Genomic DNA, 6,000 nt, shown 5'->3' with positions numbered 1-6,000 from the left:
GTTTTGATATATGACGTGAACGTTTTTTTTTATGATAAATAAATATATATTTTCATACATTCAAAAAGTAAATCATGATGTCAGCCCTTTGTTGGTAGGTATGTTACGAAATCTCTAAAATGTAAAACGCAATATACATAAGATTGGTATTCTCTACAAAATATGTGATCATAAATTTACATATTTACCGCAGGAAGCAATCGATTTTAGTTAAAGTAGTATTTATTATTATCGTACACATATCATACGATCTCGAAATTGGCTTTTCATACGTTTTGAAAGCAATGCCTCAAGTTACCATGAATTCAAAAATATTCAACATTGAAGATACTTCGAAACTGTCAATTGCTCGTTCAATACATATAATAACATCGTTTATTTACATCTATTATTTATATATATGCAGCTTTAATAACAGATTAATTTTCAAAGAATTACTAGCGTAAGAGATAACAAATTCAAATATAATAACTACGAAATCTCATAAGGACGATAGTTATATAGTCACGCACAAAAATTGTGATGAAAATGTAGAGGTTCATATAAAGAACATGCCTTTATAACAAAAAACACGTGAAATTGATCTTTAAAATATTTCATTGTAGCGACAACGTAGACATATATAAAATTTCTATATAAATATACTTAGTGATAACATTAAAGCAAGGCCAAACGTACATATGGCGACACAAAATGTTATTATGCTACAAATAGTGCTAAGTACCCCGTAGATTTTAGAGGACGTTAACAATAAATATATATTGAATGTAATCCTTGAATGATTTCCTTAAATATTTTTTATGAGATTTATAAAAGTTCAACGTGAAGAACATATTATATTTAGTAAGGCAACGAAGAGACTTACCAACATACATTCCCTGAGACTGAAAATGAATAGAAGAGGCTAAGATCAATAACAACTATACTTTACAAAATAATCATAAGAACTAAAAGTATATAACAACAAGAGTATATGAAAATGTATTATTTTTTAACATAACCAAGTGTATAAAGTGACATCGTAGTGAATTAGATACTGAACATCATTCCCGCCTCTTGTATAGTGTTCTCATTATTTTGAAACTCTGTCCTAATGAAAATTGTTTTTTTATATTCACATTTATTAATATGGTGGGCACTCGATTATTCAGATCTCAATTATCGCGTATATTCGGATTCTCAACCGCAGTTAAACGGTAAATATGTATCATACCCTTAATAATAAATAGTATTAATAATAAAATCGATTAACTACAAGTTTGCAATTTTTGTGACATGAACTTTAAAGTTAATTTCATATAATTCATATATTTTGCGTTAATGCTGTTCATTGATGAGCGTGCGATATAAAAACGCATAAAAACTTATATTTAAACGTATGTAAAATATTTGATTTTGGTTGATAAGCTTAATTAATTTTCTTTTTTATTATACAAACATAAGATTTACTCTATTTTCTAATGCTATATTATTCTATATACTTAATATTACTATAACATACATACATATGTAAAGAACAAGTACTTCTTTATGTATTCAGTTATCCGGTTTCCCATTATCTAACTGCCTTACAAATTAGTCTAGTTAATCGAATGTCCACGATAGTTAATAATTCGCGTTCTTTCTATAAAGTTTTAACAATAAATAGTAAAGTTTATACAATAAAAAGTAGGACAGAGTTGAAAGAGCAATTTAAATTACCACCTAAGACTTTTATTAAGGCTGTGAAACAACTCGATTTCGGTTTGGCGTGTCTTCTTTAAGAAAATATCACATATTTTAATAGTTATGAATGTATATCGAATTTAAATCATAAAGGGAATGGTACATGATCTACCTCTCAACGTTTGTTTTTGTAAAATATATTGTCATTTTATTTTAGTTGTGTAAGATAATTTGTTTTTTAATTTTCATAAAGTACCATTCCATTGTTTATGATCATATCTAATTTTTTGTACGCGTATCGTTTTTAATATTTGACTGTTATCTCAAAATTAAAACGCAGTTTCTCATGAGGTTTTAATAGAAAACGGCACGTGTATAAAAAATAAAATGCTGACGCCCCGGACCGAATTGCCTAGAATTAGACCAAAATCGTTGTACTTATCCATCTAATAGTGATAAAGGAAGGGAATGTGGAAGGAGTGATAGGAAACAGGAGTGATAATATAAAACAGCTGTTGTGTGAGTAGAAGGTCCACTTTAAGAAGCAGTACGCTGTGAAAACTCCTGCCAATATGTGTCTTGCAATTCGCACGCCTAATATTAAATTGTTTTAACTAAAAATTAGAAATTTTGAAATTTCGACATTAAATAAAAAAATTAAATTTGATATTCCGAAATTTGTAATGATTTAGTTAATGCCGTTTGTAAACGAAGAGAGCCTATTAAGCTAGTTTTATATGTCAAGTTAGTTTATTGGAATGAATAAGGGATTTTATTAGCAAGGAAAATTAGTTTTATTATAATTAATGTGTTTTATTTTCTTCATCTGGTAGATAAAAAAAAACGTGCATTGTGTAGACTCTAAACGATGTACCGTTTTAATATTGTTGGCTGTACACTGTAGATAGTATCTTGTGATAGACTTAAGCGTACGAATTGTTATAAAAATCAATTAATACATAAATCAAGATATATCTCTTGCCTTTACTTAAATAACAAATTCCTCAATCACTGCAGCCTACTGCTTCTTACTATTATTATTATTTTCTATTTCTCATTTTAAATCTGTACAATAATAGAAAGGTTAGTGTAAGTGGACCTTAAAGTTTATGAAATTTTTTAAGAGTTTATTTCTGTTTTAAGATCTGAAATTGTCTAAGTACATTGTTTTCAAATGTTATTATGGTAATTCCATACCTCTTTGTTGTTAGACGAATTTTTATTAATTCTACTATAATATATATACACAAATATAAATATATAAATTAGTTAATGTTGTCTATCATTCATTCAATTTTATGGAAGTAATTGCATTGTAGCTTTTGCATAAATATATAAATGTAGCGTTGTTCGACTAAAATATTCTCAGTGACGTACAATATACTTGCCTTGAAGTGCTTTTATGATGTTTAATATATAACTACCTACAAATGTATTTTGTTTACTATTTAAATAAATGTACTTACGGTATCCATTACAATGGGACCGGCTTCATAGTAAATTAAATATTCATAAGCTATAACTTGAGATATGTCTTATATGGTATTTTTAATCTGTATTAATTTCCTTTTTGAATATATACCATTTTATATATATGAGTGTAGTAGTTAATATTTAATATAGTAGAGGATGTGTTTCAGTTATTCAAAGTAACAGTTAGTGTTGATGGCTTTTTGGTTTCTGATAGTACCTGGTGTGATGGATTATTAAGAATTATATCATTATTATATGTACCTATATCTCTATTAAATAAATTCATATATGTAGTAGTGAAGTCTTTGTTTTATTTATATACTAACTGTGCCCGCGGTTTCACCCACATGAAATTTGTAGCTGTGTTATTTCAATACATACGCTATAGAAATATGTAGAAATAATCTTTATTCAATTGTAAGAAGTGCGAAGTCGGGACAAACCTCTAGTAATATGTAAATTATACTTTATATAAAATATTCAAATTAATGCAAAATTGACCCAAAGTTTTAATGAAAACCTTGGGAAGGTATTAAGTAGTATGTTGTCAACACAACATAGACTTGTCAGGCCAAACCATAAATCATGAGTCACGCAAGTGAATTTGAAACAAAACAGGTGTAGGAGTACTTACTCAGGTCAAATGTATGTGATTACATGCACCCACACGCCTATTGGGTTAAGGTTAAAATTATTTAAACATTCAAGATGTTTTACTACTAAAACAATTAGTTTTAAATTTCGGTGGGTGTTTTGTATTTTGTTCATTATGAGAAATTATTCAGTTATTAATTGTGGCTGGTATAAATTGGATGTGTGGGTTTGAATCCTTGGAATATGCACGATTAGTTACTGTTGTAACAAATTACCTGTAATAAAAATGACGCTAAATTATGAGGTATCTATCGATAACTTTTATTTAGTAACTGTAAGATAATCCATAATTTGTGATTATGAAACTAAAATGCCTCTCAAATTATTTTCTTATTAGACAAATTACTAGCTTTTGTAAGTCACTTTAAATCTTAACTATTTGTATTGGATTTAAACCGTTGCCTAGAAGTGTAGAATTACGCCCAAGAGAATTTGTTCGAATTTGACAGACACAAAATATGTTTATATATATTTCCAGCGAAATATGAGCATGTATAACATTGTGAAAGTATATAATACAATATATTACATGGAAGCAAGTTGATACAGTTAAGTTAACCAGGGGCCCAACCTAGGCATATATATCCTCGGAACTCCTTGATAAAAAAAAAAATAGAATAGTAGAAAATTAATGTTTTTTTATATCTGCATATTAAGTGGGTGCCGTATCAAGTGTCCTAACATTTGATACGGCACGATGATTTCATGAAAATTATTATTGAGGGGAAAATAGAAGGAAAGAGGAGGAGGGGGAAGACCAAGGAATAGCTACATCAAACAAATTGAGGACAAAATGGGAGTCGTGTCGTATCAAGAATTAAAGAGCATGATGGAACATCGCGGAAAGTGGCAAGAGCTCCACCGACAAGAGCATAGCTCTTAAATTAAGAATGAATGAATTAATTAAGTAGGTAATGAGTAAATGCCAAAGTATTGTTTATTCCAAAATACGCTACATCATAGTCATTCAACCAGATTATTAGTTCTACTACTTACTTATACTTGTTACACGATGGTTTATATTAATAATAGCATACGTCCAAAAAAAGCAACGATATGATCTACTGTCATTGAGACCACCAATTTTTTTCCAATATTTTTTTACTTTGAAACCTTTTCAATTTCTTTTGTGTGCGTTTGCCGTCCATAGCTGATGCGGTACCCTTAGGCATTTGCCTACTTTGTCAAATATTATTTCGGCCCTGAAGATAATCCCGTTTAAGTACAACATCTAGGTTGATAATATCGTGGGAATGCACCATGGAAATGTTTAGTGCTTTAACTCTAATGATCATAGCAAAAGCCTTGTCGTTGATTAGTGCCATATCTTGTTTTCTATGTGACCATTGCGCGACCTTTGATGGGACAAAAACTCCTACAAGACCGGAGATTGATGTTTTCCTTTAAACACGTTAGTTTCAAGGTTCACTTAAGGCGTTTGTCTTGTCAATGTTCAATGCAATTGCAAATCCTACATGCTCGCCGTCTCTTTCGTTCACGTGATTGCGGAAAGAGAATGAAGATGTATTGTTGAGTCGTGGGAAACCTATTGAGTCACTGCCCGCTTTGTGTAGATGCATTGATGGCAAATGTGTACCTACATATCTCGTGACATATTTTCCACAAATATATTTTTTTAAGAAATTACAATGGTAAATAATTTGACTGTTGACCTGATTGTATGTGGTAACAGTGGGATTTATACAAACAAGAACAGGATCACAACCAAAATGTCGTAGCGCCCATAATACCTCATCCATTTGCCAAGTCTTAGGTACTTTGTAACTTCAAACAAATTGTGTGAGACTGCATGTAGGTCTCCGGGTCAATCAATGATTGTAATGAAAGACGTAGTAGAGAATATATTAATATATTATAAAAATATAAAAGAAAGAGCCTATAGCGATCGTAGAAGATTTTACTATAAACAAAGGTGATGGGTACGTAAAAATATTATAAAGAAATAAATATTTAAAAATAAGAAATGTGCTATCCAGCCGATGCGCCGCGCCGGCCCGGTTGTAAGGAGTCCTGTACACAAATTAATACAACACTGTTCATTTTAATCACCGGAACAAAGTTTACAAAACAACCAGCTTGGCCGCTGAAATTTACAGATATTCCTATGCACACGATTCTGTTTAAGCTCTAGATCCGGTAAAAATAATTTAATATTTATGAGTAAAATACTATAATTAATTTTTATAT

Source organism: Achroia grisella, unplaced genomic scaffold (genome assembly GCF_030625045.1).
Source record: "Achroia grisella isolate CSIRO2021 unplaced genomic scaffold, CSIRO_AGI_Agris_v1 utg702, whole genome shotgun sequence".
In the NCBI taxonomy this organism is placed as follows: Eukaryota; Metazoa; Arthropoda; class Insecta; order Lepidoptera; family Pyralidae; genus Achroia; species Achroia grisella.
Note: the sequence above shows the minus strand (reverse complement) of the source record.